The 23,758-nt window shown below is 45.1% G+C and overlaps 1 pseudogene; it reads left to right on the plus strand.

Annotated features, from left to right (window-relative positions):
• Window positions 1-3,878: 3,878 nt before the first annotated feature.
• The window catches only part of LOC124038691, a 119,317-nt pseudogene continuing 99,437 nt past the window's right edge, over window positions 3,879-23,758 (plus strand).

Consider the following 23,758-nt stretch of genomic DNA (forward strand, 5'->3'; position numbering starts at 1 on the left):
TAATAGTTTCTCCAGTGCAGCTAATCAGTGGACGTTAGCTAGCTGGCTAGTGAAGACTACGTTAGGACGGCGAAATACGATAATTACGCAATTATCTTTGATACAAAGACGGCTATGTAGCTAGCTGAGAAGAAATTGCTAAGATTAGACAAATCAAACCGTTGTGCTATAATGAAATATAATATATACACCTCACACTCATGGTCCTGGGCCTAAACAAAAGAAGACACCTGCACCGTGTCAGATATAGAATTGAAATGTGTTACATTTTGAGTTTGCATCCCAATATTACACTTTATATACATCACAGAAGACTGAATATATAACCTAACCGTTTGACATAGAAAACATACAAAATATGAATACAATTCCACCCACGAGGCCACTAGGTCATTTGACTGCAGAAAAAGGGCTACTGAGGCAATCCACAGTGAAACAAAGGGTTCTTCCCGCCCCCGTTTTGGTAAGAAGCTTAGGGATGGGTGAGGAGAAATGTTAGCACTCTCAAATTCATAGAGGTATGGATGCAAGACGTATGGGCTGACCCGCCATGATATCAAAATTATCGTTTTAACCATGTTTTGAGGCTGTAGGACCACAGTGTTTTGTTCATTACATTTACTTTGGTTACAAACGTTGGAGTAGAACAAACGTATATGTTGGGTTCTAATGGGGGTACAGTTAAGCTAAGATCCATTTATGAGATGTATTTTTTGTGTCAGCCCACATATCATTCATTGCAGCAGAGACGTGAGAAGCTTTGTCTGAAACTTGCTCTCAAGCTGCAGAGGTCGAAAAAAAATTATCCAGCTGACCTGCAAGGGATCAGAGATCCAGAGTAAGGACAAGGGAGTGTGGGCAACTATGGGAAAACAGTCAACACAATATATATATATATATATCTTTTTTATTTTTATTTAGCAGATGTTCTTATTCAGAGCCACTTACAGGAGTAATTCGAGTTAACTGCCTTGTTCAAGGGCACATAGACAGATTTTTCATCTAGTCAGCTCGGGGATTTGAAACGGCAACCTTTCGGTTACTGGCCCAACGCTCTGAACCGCTGGCCTACCATTAGTCCAAACAGTTGCATTTTGCACCTAAAACTAGAGTTTCTATTGGACAAATTCAAGTAGGTCCCTCACTGTTTCGTTTGATTTGCTTCCTTTTATGAAAGGTTTTGAGACAGAATCTGCATAGTGAATAAATAAAAGATATAACACTGAACGCTACAGAAAAAGTCCAATACCGTCATTAGTTGTGCTTTTTAAACTGACACTAGACGGGCTAGTTGTTCAGTTTTTGTTGATCTTACGTAAGCTGCACTGCAATTCAGTGTTTTCTATTGTAAACCGTCAAAGTGCTCCATTGTGGAACATGTATTTGTGTAAATAAACCTACCCATTTATGAGTCCAAAAATGGATGTAGCAACTGCAGATTGCCCTATACTGGAATAAATGAAAAATACATTTTTGTCTGGAAATAAAATATACTTCTCTCAACTTGTGTTACCCACGCTTCCAGCTCGACATATAATCCAATGGACAACCACCCATCATGACACAACAACAATTTGGCTACAGTTCAAACATGTTGATTTTTACCCCCTCGGCCCTCGCACTAGCCATTTTCCCTCGGGGTAAAACCGGATGCAGTTTGATTGCCATCTGAAGAGGAGGTCCAATTCACAAACAGAGGTTACGTATGTTACCACGGTTAAGTGAGCTATTGGATCACTCCAATATGGTATCCGCCTGATATGGCAGGATACATTCAGAGAATTTCAGATTAGTCCCTTGTATCGGGTCGTGCTGGGGCTGACCCACTTAAATAGCTGCGGCTGCACTATTTCCACCGCATGTCTGGATCGGAGTGATCCAATAGCTCAGCTAACTGTGGTTACATACATAGCCTTCGTTATGTAACACTATATTGGATCATTCCAATATGGTATCACAACACCAGATTCATCTGTGAACTAGATAAGGGCCAGTTAGAGAGCAAAGTCCCGTCGGACTGAGCTCAGGGCAGTCATAGATGCTATGTCCCTCCGTTGCCACTCGGGGTAGCGGAAGCAGCACCCAGCACAGCCGTTCCGACCTCAGTGGCGGAGACAACAATGTCCAACTGGCCATTGAGGGGAACTCCTTGGAGAAGTGCCTACGATATAGCTACTCATCCAGTAGAATGCGCCTCTACAGCAGACGGCAGAGGCCGGCTTGCCAGCCGATATGCTGTCGTAATAGTGTCCACAATCCAATGTGAGAGTCTTTGTATCAATAGGCTCGGGCCCAGAACTCTCTCACCATAGCAAACAAATATCCGATCAGACTGTCGTATTGCCTCTGTCTGTTTAATATAAGTGTCCAAGGCCCTGACCTGGCACAGCACATCACTCAGAGCTGCAGAAGGAGAAGATAAGGGACGGTTCACCTGTCTGTCAAACAGGACCCATGGCAACAATGAGGGGTTAAGACCTTAGTCTGGCCACTCCTCTTGTCTGGTCCCATTCGGAAAAAACATTCAGTGCTCACTGAAAAAGCATGAAGTTCACTCACCCTCTTTACTGGAGGTAATAGCCAACAGGAATGTCACCTTTGTGGATAGGTGCTTCAAAGTCATCGACACTCGGAGCTTGAGGGCAGCTTGGCAAGCGCTCACAGCACCACGTCAACGTTCCAGTATGGCACCCAGCGAACCATTGCAGGACACAGACATCGAACTGCCTTCATAAATTTGGAGAGCAACGGGTAGCCAGCCATGGGTCCCTCTTGGCCTTCGTCATGGCATGTCGAGATAGCGGCAAAATACACTCTCATTGTGGATGCCACTCGGCCCACAGTGACTGTGAAAACCGGAAAACCGTGAAAACCGGAAAACCGTGAAAACCGTTAAGCCCACCACATTTAATATGACTCATTGGTGGAAGAAACCATGGCTCTCTGCAACGTGTTCACCACATTGTCCTGAAGGCCTACACTGGTCCACTAATGCCCCCCCCCCCTCAGCCTGGAGAGAAGGTCAGGCCTCAGGGGCAGCTGCCATGGGGTCACTGAGAGGAGAGAAGACAGAAGGCTGAACCATGGTGGTATTGGCCATCAAGGAGCAATCAAGAACAGCTGGTGGCCAATCATAATGACCCTGTCTAGCATAGTTGTGATCAGGGGAAATGGTGGGAAAACGTAAAGAGTTGTTGCTGGGCACGTCGTGAGCAAGGGCAACCAGACTCGTAAGGGTCCGACATCATGAACCAGTGATAAGTGTTCTCCTGAAATGCAAACAGGTTCATCTGTGCTCTCCCGAACCTGTCCCAAAGCTGTAACACCACCTGAGGGTGTAGACTGTCCTACCAGGTAGGGCTGGAACTGTTGAAGAGCTAGGCGAACCACACTGAGCTCCTGAACATTGATGTGTTGAACACTCGATGGGGGGCTCCAACGGCCTCTGGCCACCATGCCTCTGAACATGGCACCTCAACCCGTCAGAGAAACTTCAGTGCTCTGCTGTGGACTCTGATCAGGCTCACCCCCTTTAACAGGAAGGAGTGAGATAGCCACTTCGATAAGGTCCTTAAACATGCACTCAGGACCAACAGTTGATTGTGTCTGTGTTGTTTGGGGTGTCAGCCGTGGAGGTTGAACCAGTAGCCTGATGGAGAATGCCCAGCTGAACCAACAGTGAAGCCAACTACAATTGGCACTTTAACACCGACATGGTTCGTCCGAGCCGGCAACAGTTGTTACTCTCACCTGAGGGAGATGTGACCTCATGAGAGTAGAGTCTATGAACATCCCGAGGTAGACTCACCTTCCGTGAGTGGGTCAGGTGACACTTTCCATCGTTTAGGGTGTGGCCCAGAACTCAAATGTAGTTCAAGATGGTCCTCATGTCCATTGTGGCTTGTTCCCTGGGTGGGGCAGACTATCCAATCGTACAGGTAAGCCAGTTCCTCCACCAGTAGAATGTTCCACCACAGTAAAGGCAAAGGACAGTGGGCCAGCCGAAATGCTGCAGTAACTGTGTCCACAATGCATTGTGAGAGTCTGGTCGGATAGGCTAGGGCCCAGAACTCTCTCACCATAGTAAACAAACAATGATAAAGCTTTCATATTGTCTGCGTCTGTGAAAAGTAAGTGTCCATTGCCCTAGCCGGGCACAACACACTGGAGGAAGCACCTAGTTCATCCGCAACAGCGAGTGGGACAACTGTAATGGCCGGTTAATGTGTTTGTCAGACAGAACCCTTGGCCAGAATGAGGGGTTACAGGATGTAGGTTGACACTCCTTCCTCTGAACTCATTCGGAAACAGGGCTTCATCACAACCAGGGCTTCAACACTAGAGAACACTGAGATATTTGAGGCGCCAAACCTATAATGGTGGCTGGCATTGTAATTGGAGTTCGTAGCCTTCCCTCACTATATTCAGTGCTCACTGGGACTCCACATACTTCTCATTTTGGCCTTTGGGCCTCGCATTTCTCAAGGTGAAAAGCCCTACTGGAAATGGTAGTTTATCTTTGTGGGAAGAAGAGATGGGTAGTGTATACCCTGCAGTGTAACAAAAGAATATGTCAACCCCAGCTACACACTGCTAAGATCCACAGTGTAATCTTGTTACTGTCTTAACTGTGAGTACAAAAGAAAACTAGCAATCCCAGCATCACACTGTGCAAGACCGCAGTGTAATAGCTGAAAAGTGAGTTTCCAAGGGAAACTAGGATATTCACTGGAAACTACACTAAACAAAAATATAAACACAACATGTAAAGTGTTTCATGAGCTGATGTAAAAGGTAGGAGACCTGCGCCAACTTCCTGTGCTTACCGGGGGGCGAGAGAGACCGGGCAGGCACCGTGTTATGTTAACGCTCTCCAGCGTTGCCGGAGCTTCCCGTCTGCCCAGCACCATCTGAGCTACCCATCTGCCCAGCGTCATCTGAGCTACCCGTCTGCCCAGCACCATCTGAGCTACCCGTCTGCCCAGCGCCATCTGAGCTACCCGTCTGCCCAGCGCCGCCTGAGCCACCCGTCTGCCCAGCGCCGCCAGTCTGCAAGGAGCCGCCAGTGCCGCCAGTCAGCCGGGAGCCGCAAGTGCCGCCAGTCAGCCGGGATCTGCCAGTGCCGCCAGTCAGCCAGGATCTGCCAGTGCCGCCAGTCAGCCAGGGGCCGCCAGTGCCGCCAGTCTGCAAGGAGCTGCCAGTGCCGCCAGTCTGCAAGGAACCGCCAGTGCCGCCAGTCTGCAAGGAACCGCCAGTGCCGCCAGTCTGCAAGGAGCCGCCAGTGCCGCCAGTCAGCCAGCCGCCAGTGCCGCCAGTCAGCCAGGAGCCGCAAGTGCCGCAGGTCAGCCAGGATCTGCCAGTGCCGCCAGTCAGCCAGGATCTGCCAGTGCCGCCAGTCAGCCAGGATCTGCCAGTGCCGCCAGTCAGCCAGGAGCCGCAAGTGCCGCCAGTCAGCCAGGATCCGCCAGTGCCGCCAGTCAGCCAGGAGCCGCAAGTGCCGCCAGTCAGCCAGGATCTGCCAGTGCCGCCAGTCTGCAAGGAACCGCCAGTGCCGCCAGTCTGCAAGGAGCCGCCAGTGCCGCCAGTCAGCCAGGAGCTGCCAGTGCCGCCAGTCAGCCAGGAGCCGCAAGTGCCGCCAGTCAGCCAGGATCTGCCAGTGCCGCCAGTCAGCCAGGAGCCGCAAGTGCCGCCAGTCAGCCAGGATCTGCCAGTGCCACCAGTCTGCAAGGAACCGCCAGTGCCGCCAGTCTGCAAGGAGCCGCCAGTGCCGCCAGTCAGCCAGGGGCCGCCAGTGCCGCCAGTCAGCCAGGGGCCGCCAGTGCCGCCAGTCAGCCAGGGGCCGCCAGTGCCGCCAGGTAGCCAGGGGCCGCCAGTGCCGCCAGTCAGCCAGGGACCGCCAGAGCCCTTCAGCCCAGAGGCGCCAGAGCCCCTCAGCCCAGAGGCGCCAGAGCCCCTCTGTCCCGAGCTGCCGCCCCTCTGTCCCGAGCTGCCGCCCTTCTGTCTAGTGGGGTCATTTAGTAGGGTCGCGTGGTTAGGAGGCCACGGAAGCGGACAATGGGGCGGACTAAGACTATGGTGAAGTGGGGGCCACGTCCAGCACCAGAGCCACCACTGAGGACAGATGCCCACCCAGACCCTCCCCAATAGGTTCAGGTTTTGCGGCTGGTCCTTGGGGGGGGCACTGTCAGCCAGGGGCCGCCAGTGCCGCCAGTCAGCCAGGGGCCGCCAGTGCCGCCAGTCAGCCAGGGGCCGCCAGTGCCGCCAGGTAGCCAGGGGCCGCCAGTGCCGCCAGTCAGCCAGGGACCGCCAGAGCCCTTCAGCCCAGAGGCGCCAGAGCCCCTCAGCCCAGAGGCGCCAGAGCCCCTCTGTCCCGAGCTGCCGCCCCTCTGTCCCGAGCTGCCGCCCTTCTGTCTAGTGGGGTCATTTAGTAGGGTCGCGTGGTTAGGAGGCCACGGAAGCGGACAATGGGGCGGACTAAGACTATGGTGAAGTGGGGGCCACGTCCAGCACCAGAGCCACCACTGAGGACAGATGCCCACCCAGACCCTCCCCAATAGGTTCAGGTTTTGCGGCTGGTCCTTGGGGGGGGGTACTGTCACACCCTGACCATAGTTTGCTTTGTATGTTTCTATGTTTTGTTTGGTCAGAGTGTGATCTGAGTGGGCATTCTATGTTGTGTGTCTAGTTTGTCTGTTTCTGTGTTTGGCCTGATATGGTTCTCAATCAGAGGCAGGTGTTAGTCATTGTCTCTGATTGGGAACCATATTTAGGTAGCCTGTTTGGTGTTGGGTTTTGTGGGTGATTGTTCCTGTCTCTGTGTTTGCACCAGATAGGGCTGTTTAGGTTTTCTCATGTTTATTGTTTTGTTAGTCTATTCATGTATAGCTTTCTTTATTAAAGAACCATGAATAGAAACCACGCTGCATTTTGGTCCAAGGGCTTAGGTCCTCCGAGAGAGAGAAAGAAAGAGAGAAAGAGAGAGCATACTTAAATTCACACAGGACACCGGACAAGACAGGAGAAGTACTCCAGATATAACAAACTGACCCTAGCCCCCCAACACATAAACTAAAATAATATAATAAAACTATTGTGACCAAGCAACTATTGTGACCAAGCAAACTCAGCCTGGAATACTGCAAAAAGAAGGCAACAGTGTGATATTACTGTGCCTATAGTATACACTGTGCAAAACTGTATGATAGTATAGAATGGGACCTACAGAATCAGCCTTGATCTCATACACTATCTGAAGGGGAAGAAACGTGAATGAATGTACTTTTTGCTTGTGGAAAAATTATTAAGCCAACATATACCATGTCAATGGTAAACATTGTGCAATACTGTATAATAGTGTAATGAAACAGGCAGGGAGCAGGTCTCGAACCCTCGACCTTCGAGCCCGAGGTCCGGCGCGCTATCTACTGTGCCGCAAAAGCATACTCATGCGGCAGGGTAGATTTCTGCGCTTATAAACCCAGGGTCGGTACAATAGTAAAGATCACTACAGACCCATTATCAGCCTTTGTCTCATACACCATCTGAATGAAGGAGAGGAGACATGAATGCAATATATATTTTTTTATCTATCCGCATTGCAATGATTTGAAATGCGGGGTTTTATTTTGAAGGTTTCCTCGTTACCATACACCCGTGATGTCATCTTTGTAGAACACTAGTCTCCTCCACCTCGGTAGCTTCCTCGCCAAAATAGCCAAAAGATTCAAGCTCTTTAGACTCTTCCTGAGTATATTAGACACTGTGTTTTGAACACAGTTGTCTCGTATCTACTAGTTACCCCATTTAATTTCATATTTGCGTTGTTGTTAGTCAGCTTGCTGGCTCGTTAAATTAGCACTAGCCTAGTGGCTAATAATAGCTAGCTGACATTCCCGACCATGAGCTCATTAAGCTACTCCCCTCCTGTTAAATAAGAAAGCTTCTGGACAGAGAAAGGGGGTCTGTGGCTCAACATTCGGGAAAGTATTCAGACCCCTTCTCTTTTTCCAACATTTTGTTACATTACACCCTTATTCTAAAATTGATGAAATTGTTTTCCCCCCTCAATCTACACATAATACACCATAATGACAAAACAAGAACAGGATTTGCGACTGATTAAAAAAAAATGTGTATATATATATATATATATATATCACATTTACATAAGTATTTAGACCCTTTAACTCAGTGCTTTGTTGAAGCACCTTTGGCAGCGATTACAGTCACGAGTCTTCTTGGGTATGATGCTACGAGCTTGACACACGTGTATTTGGGGAGTTTCTCCCATTCTTCTCTGCAGATCCTCTCAAGCTCTGTCTGTTTGGATGGGGAGCGTTGCTGCACAGCTATTTTCAGGTCTCTCCAGAGATGATCGATCGAGTTCAAGTCCGGTCTCTGGCTGGGCCCCTCAAGGACATTTAGAGACTTGTCTCAAAGTCACTCCTGCGTTGTCTTGGCTGTGTGCTTAGGGTCGTTGTCCTTTTGAAAGGTGAACCTTCACCCCCAGTCTCAGGTCCTGAGTGCTCTGGAGCAGGTTTTCATCAAGGATCTCTCTGTACTTTTCTCCGTTCATCTTTCCCTTCATCCTGACTAGTCTCCCAGTCCCTGCCGCTGAAAAACATGCCCACAGCATGATGCTGCCACCACCGTGCTTCACAGTAGGGATGGTATTGGCCAGGTGATGAGCGGTGCCTGGTTTCCTCCAGATGTGACGCTTGGCATTCAGGCCAAATTGTTGAATCTTGGTTTCATCAGACCTTGTTTCTCATGGTCTGAGATTCCTTTAGGTGCCTTTTGGCAATCTTCAGACGGGCTGTCATGTGCCTTTTACTGAGAAGTGGCTTCCGTCTGGCCACTCTACCGTAGAGTGCTGCAGAGGTGCTTGTCCTACTGGAAGGTCCACACATCTCCACAGAAGAACTACAGAGCTTTGTCAGAGTAACCATCAAGTTCTTTGTCACCTCCCTGACCAAGGCACTTCTCCCCGATTGCTCAGTTTGGCAGGGCGGCCAGCTCTAGGAAGAGTCTCGGTGGTTCCAAACTTCTTCCATTTAAGAATGATGGAGGCCACTGTGTTTATGGGGACCTTCAATGCTGCAGAAATGTTTTGGTACCCTTCCCCAGATCGGTCATCCGACACAATCCTGGTTTCTGCTCTGACATGCACTGTCAACTGTTGTACCTTATATAGAAAGGTGTGTGCCTTTCCAAATCATGTCCAATCTATTGAATTTACCACAGGTGGACTCCAAGTTGTAGAAACATCTCAAGGATGATCAATGGAAACAGGATGCACCTGAGCTCAATAGCAAAAGTTCTGAATACTTATGTAGGTAAGGTATTTCAGTTTTCAATTTAATACATTTGCTATTTTTTTTAGAATATTTAAGCCAGTTTCCTGCAGTTCTACAAATTTGTCCATAAAGCTAAGAGAAATTGTTAACATTTTAAATCTAATTTCCTGCAGTTCTATGCATTTTGCCATAGCTAATGCTGTGTTATTTTGCGCAAACATAATAACAAAATCAAGACTGCTAAATTAATTGTTTCATGAATTTTAAATTCTCCCTGACAGTCTAGCTTTTATTTTGATGATTGTCGTATTATAAGTTAAAATCATTTAGTGGGTAAGGTAAGGTAAATAACTTAAGTCGTATTGTTTAGAAGCAACTGCATTGCAATTGGTATATTAAAAAAACAATACAATCCATCAATTATGAAACTGTGGAACCCAAAAAGAAGTGTTACTGGTTGTCAATAACTAGTTAAATGATTTGATGAATAAAGTGCTGAAGAAGAAATGTAGCATTATAACAACTACAGGTTCAGGGGGTTCACCTTAGGTGTCCCGCAGCCAGACCATATTGTGGGCCCCATCAGGAAACCACAGAGGAGCTCGAGGGTAACTGTAAAAAACACCGAAAAGGAGCACTGAATGACAAAGTGCTGAACCCCTGCTTTCAGCTAAGAATGAATTTCATGAAATTAGTCTTAGCTGAAACCCTGTACCTGGGACTTAGAGAGTGTGACTCACCCGTGAGGCTGTTGTTTGGTCAACTAGAAAGGGAGGACCAGCCGCTATTATACCCCGTGGCTGAACTTCTTCAGCGTGAAAGGCGAGATAACATGTAGTAAGAGCGCTAAAAATGTGCAGAGCAGACTATTAATAAATAATGGATTGCTCATTTGGTGTTGTACACAAAAATAGCCCCTGCTGACGCATAGTATATCTTGTCACAAACTACCCATAAAGTGTTAACAGTAGGAAGGAGTGAGCTAACCTCTGTGGCAAGTAGAGATAGACCAAGATGGGTGATCTGAGTTGATAAAGTGGAGCTCAGGGCTGTTAACTCAGCCTACGGTAGGAAGACAAGAGGCTCATACTGCGGGATACAATCATATCAGGCCGTGTCTACACTTGACACTGACATGCAACTTCTGCTATCAGAATACGAAGATCACATTGAAAAGACAGGTCTGGATGCACAAAAGTTGCTTTGTGGTTTGATTGTGTTCAGATCTGACTGACCACCTCAGGACGTGGTCAGGGACTCATTTTGTGCAGATTTCTCCTCAGTCTGGATGCAATCAGGCTACCAACAGTGCATATAGTGGGAGACGTCATCAGCATTCTGCCCACAAGTCTCCAGAAAATGTGTGCTTTGGGACCGGGGCACCTTTTCATTGGAGGAAATACATTCCTAGAATTGGAGGAAATATGTTCCTAACAAGCTAGTATTTAGATGCTAACCCGTTTGCAATTATTTTGCTTGCTGGCGATATAGCTACAGTAGTTAGCTACTGCCATCAAGTTGTGTTTTTTCAAAATGTTGTGTTACAGCCTGAATACAAATATCGTACCCCCAAGACATGCTAACCTTTCCCCATTACCATAAAAGGAGAGGTGAGCATTTTTGAGGGGGGTATGATACTGTTTGTCTAATTTTCTCACTTATCATTATTCACGATAAATTCAGGACTATCCGTAATTATGGTAGCGCCCACATTAATGTATACTGAACAAAAATAAATGCAACATGTAAAGTGTTAGCTCATATTTCATGAGCTGAAATGAAAGATCCCAGAAATGTCCATACACACAAAAAGCATATTTCTCTAAAATGTTGTAAACAAGTATACTGTTTTAAATTCACAATTCGCCTCATGGTGAAATCCCAGAGCAGTTTCCTTCTTCTCTGGCAACTGAGTTAATTAAGAAGGACGAAGTATCTTTGTAGTGAATGGGTGTATTGATACACCATCCAAAGTGTAATTAAAAACTTCATGCTTCATGTCTGCTTCTTTTTTTCCATCTGCCAATAGGTGGCCTTCATTGTGAGGCAGATTCAACCAAGGTTGTTGTGGTTGAATCTGTGTTTGAAATGCACTGCTCAACTGAGGGACCTTACAATTATCTGTTTGTGTGGGGTACAAAAACATGTTAAACACTATTACTGCACAAAGTGCATGTAACTTATTATGTGACTTGTTAAGCACAGTTTTACTCATGGACATATCTAGGCTTGCCATAACAAAGGTGTCGAAAAATTACTGGCTCAATACATTTCAGCTTTTGAATTTGCATTAATTTGTGAAAATGTCTTAAAACATAATTATACTTTGACATTATGGCATAGTGTGTGAAAGCCAGTGACACACTATCTCAATTTAATCCAATTTAAATTCAGGCTGTAACACAACAAAATGTGGAAAAAGTCAAGGGGTGTGAATACTTTCTGAAGGCACTGTACGTTGCTGCTACTATTTATTATATTTTTCCTGCTTCTCAGGCACTTTGACCCGTGATGTACATATCTACCTCAGCTATCATCAGTATCCCTTTACATTCATATTGGTACTGACCTTGTATTTTGCATGTACAGTGGGGAGAACAAGTATTTGATACACTGCCGATTTTGCAGGTTTTCCCTACTTACAAAGCACGTAGAGGTCTGTAATTTTTATCATAGGTACACTTCAACTGTGAGAGACGGAATCTAAAACAAAAATCCAGAAAATCACATTGTATGATTTTTAAGTAATTAATTTGCATTTTATTACACTCGTTGGCCATTTCAACTTGTTAAACCTGCACTCTGCTATTTTTCCAAACCTTGCGCCAGCATGTATAAAATTGCCCTGTCTTATAAGAGCCCGCTTGTGCTGAAGTGGCAGGGATGTCCTTAAACGTGTGTAAACTGTGTGAAATGGTTAGCTAGTTAGTGGTGTGCCCTAGTGAGAGCGAGTGATGTCACTTAAGATTACAACTTGCTCTAGGTAATGGCATACGACGCAGTTTAGGCCACCCGCCATCGTACAGAACTAGTTCCCGAATGCGCCTTTTCAATCTCTGGTTGTAGAAGACTGTCCCTTCTGGGTAGGGTTCTGGTTCTCCTACTCAGCAGTCTTTGAGCTGGGCTCGCATTCAGTCCTTGCGAAGGTGTATTGCGATGATCCACTATAGCCAGGTAAGGGTTTTTGTCTGCTGTTTTGGATTTCAGCATCAGATGTTTTGCCATCTTATTATTATTATTTTTTTACCTTTATTTAAGTCCGTTAAGAACAAATTCTGATTTTCAATGATGGCCTAGGAACAGTGGGTCATCTGCCTTGTTCAGGGGCAGAACAACAGATTTCTACCTTGTCAGCTTGGGGATTCGATCTCGTAACCTTTCCGTTACTAGTTCAACGCTCTAACCACGAGGCTACCCGCCTCCCCTTCACGGCTGACTATGCTTTCCCGTTACTTTGAGGGTAATCAGGTGACGAGGTCTTGTGTTTGAATTCCTACAGTTCGCTGAATCTTTTGAAATCATGGGAGGAAAACTGAGATCCATTATCAGAGAAACACTTGTCTGGTATCCCTCGCATCACAGTAGTGGACAGGTAAGTAGTCAAAACATCTTCAGGGTCACAGTACTTCAGTTACTGGTGCGTTGGTTTCTTTGATCTTGAGGAACGCCTGTTTGTGCATCTCACTCCAGTCCCATAGATTTTCTTTGTGCGTCAGCTGTCCCAGTAACACACTTGTCAGATAAGTGTTTGTAGGACTTTGGCAGATAGTTCACCACACAAAGTAGCTGTTGTACTCCTTTCACATCCGTCGGTCTCGGCATCTCTCGTATCGCGCAAACTTCTCCGGGTTGATTTTGAGTCCTTCTGATATCAGTCGGTGTCCAAAGTACGGAACCTATTTTCTTCTCAGGCGGAACCAGTCTGAGTTCAGCTTTATGTTCTTTTCTCTGCATCTGTTTAGGAATGCCCTCAGTTTCTCAACATTGTTCCTGTTTACTAACTCCAGCTTATCACCCGCTCCTGTAATCAAAATATTATCTGCGGTGACGTGTATTCCCGGTAAACCCTCCAGGTCTTGGCTCAATTTCCTTTAGAACATTCCAGGTGCCGGGCTAATGCCCATCGGCATCTTCAACCATCTGTACCTGCTACACGGTGTAGAGAATGGAGTCACATAGCTTGACTCTTCTTCTAGCTGTAAGTGCCAGAAACCATTCTTCACACTGTGAATACTCTTTCTTTTAAAAAGGTCCAGTAAGAATGCATTGATTGTTGGTAGAGGAAAGTGACTTCTCTTTAGTGCCTTGTTCAATGGTATGGGGTCTATACATATTCTCAGTTTACCATTTGGTTTCTTCACAATCACAAGGCTGCTTATCCAATCGGGTTCTTTTCTCCACCGGTGTGATAATCCTCCTGTCCTGAAGGATGCTCTGCCTTCTTTCAATGGCTTCATCAGTGTGACTGGAACACTTCTTTTATGGAGTTTCATTGGCTCCACCTTGTGGTCAATCTCGATTTTGTAGTTTCCTTACAGACATCGTCTCCTGTGAAGACATCTGAATATCATCTTTTTATGTTCTCCATAGTTCACTGAGCATCTGTGTCCGTACCCTCTGTCACAATGTTATCCACAGCAAAAATGTAAACCGCCATTTTTCTAGGTTCATGGCCTGATCTGCATTACTTCCTAGTATTGGCACTGTAGAGACCTCGTCAAACTCTAGACAGGCGGCACAGTGACTTGTTTCCTGGATTCCTCAGTTGAATCTTGCATTTGCCCAGTGACTGTAGTGAGCTCTTGCTGTACATCACTCGGATTTATTGGGATAATATTACAGCTTGCTCCAAAATCTAACTGGAATCTCACAAGTCCTTTGACAATGATAATTTGATGCAAATAACTGACTCGGTCTCTTGTCTGTAGTAACACTCAGAGTGTCCTCATCTGTCTGTCACGTTATGCACTCATTTTCCTGTCCCTTGCTTTGACATGCACTTTGCAGCAAAACGATTGTCCTTCCCACACGTTTTACACTGCTTCCAAAAGCTGGCCCTTTGTTTTTACTCCTCTCATGTGTTTCACCACAGAGTTTGTTAGAGATACTAGTCCGTTTCTTTCTTTGTTGTGTGTTTTATTGCATGTACTTCCTCAACTGCAATACCTTGAATTGTTTTACTGCTATTACGTGACAACTCAGATCGACAGAACAGATCTACATATCGGCATACATTTGTCTGCCAGGTTATCCTCTCTTAGCAGTCTCTCTCTAAGATGAAAGTCGCATGTGCCACATACAATTCTATCATGGACCAACGGGTCTTTAATATCACCGAAATTGCATGTACTGGCTAGCGTTTTAAAATATGTCACATATTTTTATCAATACCTTCATCAGTTCCTTGACCTCTCAACAGTCTCATTCAATTTTGGGTTGCAATTGCGCGTCAAACGCCTCAATAAACTGGTTCACTGACGACCATTGGCATTGAACACGTCATTGTCTCACAAAGCTTCCTACCACTCTCTCCAATGAGATGGTAGAAAAGTGTCACTTTCACGGTCTCCTCCACATCCTCTAGTGTAGTAAGAACCAGGTAGAGTGTCAACTCCTCTTTCCACGATTTCCGGCTCTCAGGTTGTTGGTGGTTTTAATCCAAGCGCGCTCTCCATCTTGCAACGTGGTTTATCTCTGCGTCACCCGTTTAGGTGGCCTTCTTGCTATATAGCTACATTAGCTCACTGTTGGTGAGTCACTTCCAAGTTTACTGCTTACAGCCTCTCAATGGCGAAAGTAATTTTCCTGCTGACAAGTTCATCTCCGCTGTCACCATATTTCATATCTGTTCGGTCTCTTTTCAGATAGGAAGGTTAAAGCATTTCAGCTGCTTAACTATTGTTTATTAACAGTCAACATCTCATCATCAATAGAGACGCTGGTCACTGCAGTAGAATGGTATGAGCAAGTGTTGCACACATTAGTGTCCCCACTGCAACACATAACAATACTATTGTTACACCTAACACACAGAATAGAAAGATATACAGTGGGGCAAAAAAGTATTTAGTCAGCCACCAATTGTGCAAGTTCCCCCACTTAAAAAGATGAGAGAGACCTGTAATTTTCATCATAGGTACACTTCAACTATAACAGACAAAATGAGAAAACAATCCAGAAAATCACATTGTAGGATTTTTAATGAATTTATTTGCAAATTATGGTGGAAAATAAGTATTTGGTCACCTACAAACAAGCAAGATTTCTGGCTCTCAAAGACCTGTAACTTCTTCTTTAAGAGGCTCCTCTGTCCTCCACTCGTTACCTGTATTAATGGCACCTGTTTGAACTTGTTATCAGTATAAATGACACCTGTCCACAACCTCAAACAGTCACACTCCAAACTCCACTATGGCAAAGACCAAAGAGTTGTCAAAGGACACCAGAAACAAAATTGTAGACCTGCTCCAGGCTGGGAAGGCTGAATCTGAAATAGGTAAGCAGCTTGGTTTGAAGAAATCAACTGTGGGAGCAATTATTAGGAAATGGAAGACATACAAGACCACTGATAATCTCCCTCGATCTGGGGCTCCACGCAAGATCTCACCCCGTGAGGTCAAAATGATCACAAGAACGGTGAGCAAAAATCCCAGAACCACACGGGGGGACCTAGTGAATGACCTGCAGAGAGCTGGGACCAAAGTAACAAAGCCTACCATCAGTAACACACTACGCTGCCAGGGACTCAAATCCTGCAGTGCCAGACGTGTCCCACTGCTTAAGCCAGTACATGTTCAGGCTAGAGAGCATTTGGATGAACCAGAAGAAGATTGGGAGAATGTCATATGGTCAGATGAAACCAAAATCTAACTTTTTGGTAAAACCTCAACTCGTCGTGTTTGGAGGACAAAGAATGCTGAGTTGCATCCAAAGAACACCATACCTACTGTGAACCATGGGGGTGGAAACATCATGCTTTGGGGCTGTTGTTCTGCAAAGGGACCAGGCCGACTGATCCATGTAAAGGAAAGAATGAATGTATCGTGAGATTTTGAGTGAAAACCTCCTTCCATCAGCAAGGGCATTGAAGATGAAATGTGGCTGGGTCTTTCAGCATGACGATGATCCCAAACACTCCGCCCGGGCAACGAAGGAGTGGCTTCGTAAGAAGCATTTCAAGGTCCTGGAGTGGCCTAGCCAGTCTCCAGATCTCAACCCCATAGAACATCTTTGGAGGGAGTTCAAAGTCTGTGTTGCTCAGCAACAGCCCCAGAACATCACTGCTCTAGAGGAGATCTGCATGGAGGAATGGGCCAAAATACCAGCAACAGTGTGTGAAAATCTTGTGAAGACTTACAGAAAACGTTTGACCTCTTGTCATTGCCAACAAAGGGTATATAACAAAGTATTGAGATAAACTTTTGTTATTGACCAAATACTTATTTTCCACCATAATTTGCAAATAAATAAATTACAAATCCTACAATGTGATTTTCTGGATAGTTTTTTTCCATTTTGTCTGTCATAGTTGAAGTGTACCTATGATGAAAATTACAGACCTCTTGTCTTGTTCAGTGGGAGAACTTGCACAATTGGTGGCTGACTAAATACTTTTTTGCCCCACTGTATGTGGTTATATACAAATGTAAGCAAGGTTTGAAATTATGTTTTAATCAAATGTAATATCCGTTTGGTCAATTTGCAGTCTACAAATTATTAGTAATTATTCAAGTCAACATCTGCCCTGATGGCCTATGTTATTAATTTGAAAGTCCCGAAATGAATGAATTCTTGATATTGGCTTTAAAGGGGCATTCTACTGAAGTTCTAGGTTCGCGCAGAGCAGTTGTGTCAAGTCATCGTTCGTCTTCGCCTTTCACAGTGTGTTACATTATAGAGATCAAAAATTGCCAGACTGCATAAACTTGACAAAAACCAGTGTTCAAAGTTAATTTATTTTACTGCAGTCATGTTTCTGCAGTTGCTCTTCACCAGCTTCACCCTGCAGCCATCACCTGCATTGTGGGAGGCTGTATTGTCAACCAATCATTAGGGTATTGAAGTTTGACCCACGCTGCACAAAAGATGTGACTGAAACCGGAACCAACTTTGCCGCGATTCATGTATAGTGGATAAATACACATTTAAATGTGATATTTGGGGCTCTCTCTCACCAATTGATTGTACAATGTAGGCTACATATATTATTTCAGTTTGTGAGTGTGTGATATGGGGTTGGAGATTGTTTATAAAAGCATTTCTCTATAATTTCAAAACAATGTCAATTACGTTAACACTGCCATGCTTATCTGAGCCTTGCTGTTGAAAACCACAACAGTGTCAGACTTGACTGTCGCAAATGCACCTTCCTGACTTTATTCGTCAACTTTTGTCTACAGTCCTCTGCTTTAGCCTTAGAACTCAAACGTGCCCCTACACTTAAGTGTTTTTGAATCATTTAGGAATTGTTAAAGCCACACTCTGTAAGATTTCTACACCATCGTAGAGTGGGCCACCAACAGACCCTTTATTAACAATGGATCAAATGTATCCAATGACATTGACTGAAATGTTTCTTAATATCTATTATTATAGAGATCTGCTCAGCCTAAAAACATGACATTCCATGAGAGAAAGATTAGATTTGAAACTCTTTATTATTATGATGGCTGCAAGTTTTTTTTTTCATTATGAAATGTGGTAAAAGCTTTGCCTCGGGTTATTGAGGGATGTGGTCTGGATTAGACCTCATAGGAAAACAGTTCATTCGGGTCTGTTTATATAAAGCGAAGCCGGTTCAGAAGGGAAACCCGAGTGCTGGTATCAGCTGATCACATGAGCACCAAAGTATTTCTGCTCTGCCAACCCCACCCTCCACCTGTCTGGCTCCACTTTGTTCAGTCAGGGGGATTGGTATAGCATACCGTGCTCACTGCATGTAGTTATTATATCATCTTTATATGCCGGTTTGCTCTGGCAGTGAGCCAGAGGGACGAGGGATGGGGATTTGAAATCATTTCACTATTCAAATAGTATCATGAATTTTTATCCGTATATTCGAAATACAAAACACAAGTTTTTAACCTGAGCACTTGCTGCATGAGGCAAAGAGGCTGGCGCTCTTTTGCTGCAGGTGATTAGGGGCCGGTGAGATGGGGAGCAAACAGACAGAGGGAGAGACGGATGCAGTAGCATCTCCGCAACAGCCACAATGTTATTTATCATCCCTTATAACAGTGCCCCGGCTTGACTGGAGTAGCCTAGAGAAGCTAGCTAGCTAGGCTAATTGAGGCGACATGCTGTGCTTTCTCCCCAACCCGATTCAGGTAAAACAACAGCCTCGTTGTAGCCTACCTGCTCATTTCAATTCCATAATTGTATTCCATATTGCAGTATGTGTACTCTCACTTCACTTGCTACACATTGAGACACCTTGATTGGCCAAAATAAACAACAAGCTACACATGAAGGCTACGGCTACAATGAAAAGGTTGTTATATTGAATGTCATAGTATGTCCTTTTATGTAACAATGTCAGATGGATATCTTCATTTAATTTAGAAAACTTTGCAGTGTTGATATATGTCACTTTTTTGGTCGCAAAAATGAATACTCACAAGTATCCAAATACTAACATCCATTCGGATATTAGAATATTCGAATACCGTGCACATCCCTAGTCAAGACCTAATGTATTGTACATCTTTTCTAGTAAATGGTTAAGCAAATGTGTGGTCCTTCTGTAGCTCAGTTGGTAGAGCATGGCGCTTGTAACGCCAGGGTAGTGGGTTCGATTCCCGGGACCACCCATACGTAGAATGTATGCACACATGACTGTAAGTTGCTTTGGATAAAAGCGTCTGCTAAATGGCATATATTTTATTATATTATGGTGTTTCCTTTCTGAACTAAATTCTCAATTTGTCTTTGGCAGGAGAGGGACCAGACTCTTAAAGCGTCTGCTAAATGGCATATATTATATTATTATTATTACCCTGACAGCAGGAAGAGTCCTTTAGAGGAACCACAGCCAGAGACATCCACACCAGCAAGACCACACCACTGCTCCCAATGTGGAAAGCTTTTTTGACTGGTTATGGAAGCTGAAAGGGCATGAGAGAACACACACAGGAGAAAGGCCTTACCACTTCTCTCAGTGTAGAAAAACATTTACCCAGTTAAGGAGTCTGAAGGAACACAAGAAAATACACACATGAGAGAAGCCTTACCACTGCCCCATGTGTGAAAAGGGTTTTACCTGGCCAGGGGGCCTGAAAATGCACGAAAGGAAACGCACAAGTGAGAAGCCTTACCACTGCTCCCAGTGTGGAAGGCGTTCTAAGTGGTTAGGGAGCCTGAAGGAGCACAATAAAATACACACAGGAGAGAAGCATTACCATTGCTCCTTGTGTGGAAATAGTTTTACCCAGTTAGGCAACCTGAAAAGGCATGAGAGAACACACCCTCAAGAGAGACCAGACACTCACGATGATAACAGGAAGAGTCCCTCTGATGAACCAGCCCCTTTGGATAAAAGCGTCTGCTAAATGGGATATATTATAACAGGAAGAGTCCCTCTGATGAACCAGCCCCAGAGACGTCCAAACCAGCGAGACGAAACCACTGCTCCCAGTGTGGAAAGTTTTACTGAGTTGTGGGACCCAAAAGAGGACCACTGCTCTCATTGTGGAAAGAGTTTTACCCAGTCAGGGGACCTGAAAAAGCATGAGTGAACACACACAGGAGAGAAGCCATACAACTGCTCCCAGTGTTGGAAGGCACTTTCTTGATTAGGGTACCTGAAAAGACACAGGAGATTTGAGAAGCTACAGTTGAAGTCGGAAGTTTACATACACCTTAGCCAAATCCATTTAAACTCAGTTTTTCACAATTCCTGACATTTAATCCTAGTAAAAATTCCCTGTCCCTAGTATTTGGTAGCATTGCTTTTAAATTGTTTAACTTGGGTCAAATGTTTCAGGTAGCCTTCCACAAGCTTCTCTCAATAAGTTGGGTGAATTTTGGCCCATTCCTACTGACAGAGCTGGTGTAACTGAGTCAGGTTTGTAGGCCTCCTTTCTCGCACACACTTTTTCAGTTCTATAGGATTGAGGTCAGGGCTTTGTGATGGTCACTCCAATACCTTAACTTTGTTGTCCTTAAGCCATTTTGTCACAACTTTGGAAGTATGCATGGGGTCACTCTGACAATTAATCCACACATAAAACGGCCAACCAAATCGTTTCTTGTCATCTCTCCTCCTTCCAGGCTTTATGGTGATCGGCATCTAAACTTTCATAGTATTACCACGACGACCGACAACACAGTTTGTCTTTCAATCACCCACATGGGTATAACCAATGAGGAGATGGCACGTGGGTACCTGCTTCTATAAACCAATGAAGAGATGGGAGAGGCAGGACTTTCAGCGTGATCTGTGTCAGAAATAGAAAGGAGGTCTATTTATGTATGGTACAGAGATCGAAATTCCAAGGTGAAACATTGTTCCTGAGGTCGGACAGGCAGACGGCTAGTCTTATATTAACCCCAGCTGTTCCAAACGAAATGCTAGACTGGAAGCCAAATGAAATAATAATGTGCAAGTTTAGATAAATACAAGAGATGATTAGGACAGCAACATGAACATGACATTCTTATGAGGCAGGGTGTTCATTTTCAGATTGAACTGTTAGCAGGCATAGTGTGCCTATAACAGCTAATAACAGCAAGGCTTGGAACGCTGCTTTTCCAACCAGCACCCAGGATCAAAACAACCCATTTCATAATAAGTTATAATCTTCAAGAATCAATAGCTATATAGCCTTTGTATGTATACAATGATTTGCTATGTGATTCTGTGTAATGAATAGCACTATAAAAGTTGAATCTATTATTAATGAATTAATTAATTAAATAAAACGTTTTAAAAAATGGATGGATGTACTAATTCTGGATCCTCCCTTTATCTGGGCATTCTACTGAAGTTCGACACTTGTTTTTTCAATGTTGTTAATGTACAATATGCTTTTTAATGTAGTAATTCGTTAAAGCAACCCTGTCAGATGCCTATACCATCTAAGAGTGGGCCACCAACATAACGTTGTTAACAATGGGTCAAACGTTACCCATTCAAGTACCTATCTGCAGTGTCTGTCATATGAAAGTTAAGTTCCAAAGGTTTCCAAAACCGTATCGCAAGTGAGGATGATTGTTTCTTAACGTTAAAACAGTGTCGGAAATGTACACATTGGCCCAGCTGTGGCCCATACATCCGACTGAGAACCCTAGAGAGGGCTATATGCCATCTTGTGTTCTCGAGACCAAGATCAAATGACTGAAATAGTCAGTGGCGAGTTTAACGTGTAAATCTTGGTGAGGCTAACAAAAAACAAAAAATGGGGGATGCATCCCGGCAAAGCCACTACACTACACAACACTAAACAATACATGAATTGCACTTCACGGTGACAAACGGTGCCCACAAACTGTTAGGGCCTACACAAAGTCCCAACAGTTTACCAACGCTACACCTGGCTATCAGCGGAGCCTTGTCTGGCAGCGAAACAATTCATTCAGCCTCATTTACTGCCTTTAAAAAAAACATAGCTGATATGGCTGACTTGCTTCAACAAATGTGTTTTCTACTGAAAGGAGACGACAAGACATCCTGGTCCGTGACTGGGCTGGATTTCATCTTGTAGTCCGTGATTGACTGTAGACCCTGCCACATGCCTCTTGTGTCTGAGCCATTGAATTGAGATTCCACTTTGTCTCTGTACTGACGCTTAGCTTGTTTGATAGCCTTACGGAGGGAATAGCTGCACTGTTTGTATTCAGTCATGTTGCCAGACACCTTGCCCTGATTAAAAGCAGTGGTTCGCGCTTTCAGTTTCACGCGAATGCTGCCATCAATCCACGGTTTCTGGTTAGGGAATGTTTTTATCGTTGCTATGGGAACGACATCTTCGACGCACGTTCTAATGAACTCGCACACCGAATCAGCGTATTCGTCAATATTCCCATCTGACGCAATACGAAACATGTCCCAGTCCACGTGATGGAAGCAGTCTTGGAGTGTAGAGTCAGCTTGGTCTGACCAGCGTTGGACAGACCTCAGCGTGGGAGCCTCTTGTTTTAATTTCTGCCTGTAGGCAGGGATCAGCAAAATGGAGTCGTGGTCAGCTTTCCCGAAAGGGGGCGGGGCAGGGCCTTATATGCGTCGCGGAAGTTAGAGTAACAATGATCCAAGGTTTTACCACCCCTGGTTGCGCAATCGATATGCTGATAAAATTTAGGGAGTCTTGTTTTCAGATTGGCTTTGTTAAAATCCCCAGCTACAATGAATGCAGCCTCCGGATAAATGTTTTCCAGTTTGCAAAGAGTTAAATAAAGTTAGTTCAGAGCCATCGATGTGTCTGCTTGGGGGGGATATATACGGCTGTGATTATAATCGAAGAGAATTCTCTTGGAAGATAATGCGGTCTACATTTGATTGTGAGGAATTCTAAATCAGGTGAACAGAAGGATTTGAGTTCCTGTATGTTTCCTTCATCACACCATGTCCCGTTAGTCATGAGGCATACGCCCCCTCCACTCTTCTTACCAGATAGATGTTTGTTTCTGTCGGCGCAATGCGTGGAGAAACCCGTTGGCTGTACCGCCCTGGATAGCGTTTTCCCAGTAAGCCATGTCTCCGTAAAGCAGAGAACGTTGCAGTCTCTGATGTCCCTCTGGAATGCCACCCTTGCTCGGATTTCATCAACCTTGTTGTCGAGAGACTGGACATTGGCAAGAAGAATACTGGGAAGTGGTGCGCGATGTGCCCTTTTTCGGAGTCTGACCAGAACACCGCCGCGTTTCCCTCTTTTTCGGAGTCGTTTCCTTGGGTCGCTGCATGCGATCCATTCCGTTGTCCTGTTTGTAAGGCAGAACACAGGATCCGCGTCGCGGAAAACATATTCTTGGTCGTACTGATGGTGAGTTGACGCTGATCTTATATTCAGTAGTTCTTCTCGACTGTATGTAATGAAACCTAAGATGACCTGGGGTACTAATGTAAGAAATAACACGTAAAAAAACAAAAAACTGCATAGTTTCCTAGGAACGCGAAGCGAGGCGGCCATCTCAGTCGGCGCCGGAGGTCACATCTCTCCTTCACTGCAGCCGAGGTGAGTAAGACATTTAAACGTGTTAACCCTCGCAAGGCTGCAGGCCCAGACGGCATCCCCAGCCGCGCCCTCAGAGCATGCGCAGACCAGCTGGCCGGTGTGTTTACGGACATATTCAATCAATCCCTATACCAGTCTGCTGTTCCCACATGCTTCAAGAGGGCCACCATTGTTCCTGTTCCCAAGAAAGCTAAGGTAACTGAGCTAAACGACTACCGCCCCGTAGCACTCACTTCCGTCATCATGAAGTGCTTTGAGAGACTAGTCAAGGACCATATCACCTCCACCCTACCT

This window comes from Oncorhynchus gorbuscha, linkage group LG06, assembly GCF_021184085.1.
Source record: "Oncorhynchus gorbuscha isolate QuinsamMale2020 ecotype Even-year linkage group LG06, OgorEven_v1.0, whole genome shotgun sequence".
Classification (NCBI taxonomy): Eukaryota; Metazoa; Chordata; class Actinopteri; order Salmoniformes; family Salmonidae; genus Oncorhynchus; species Oncorhynchus gorbuscha.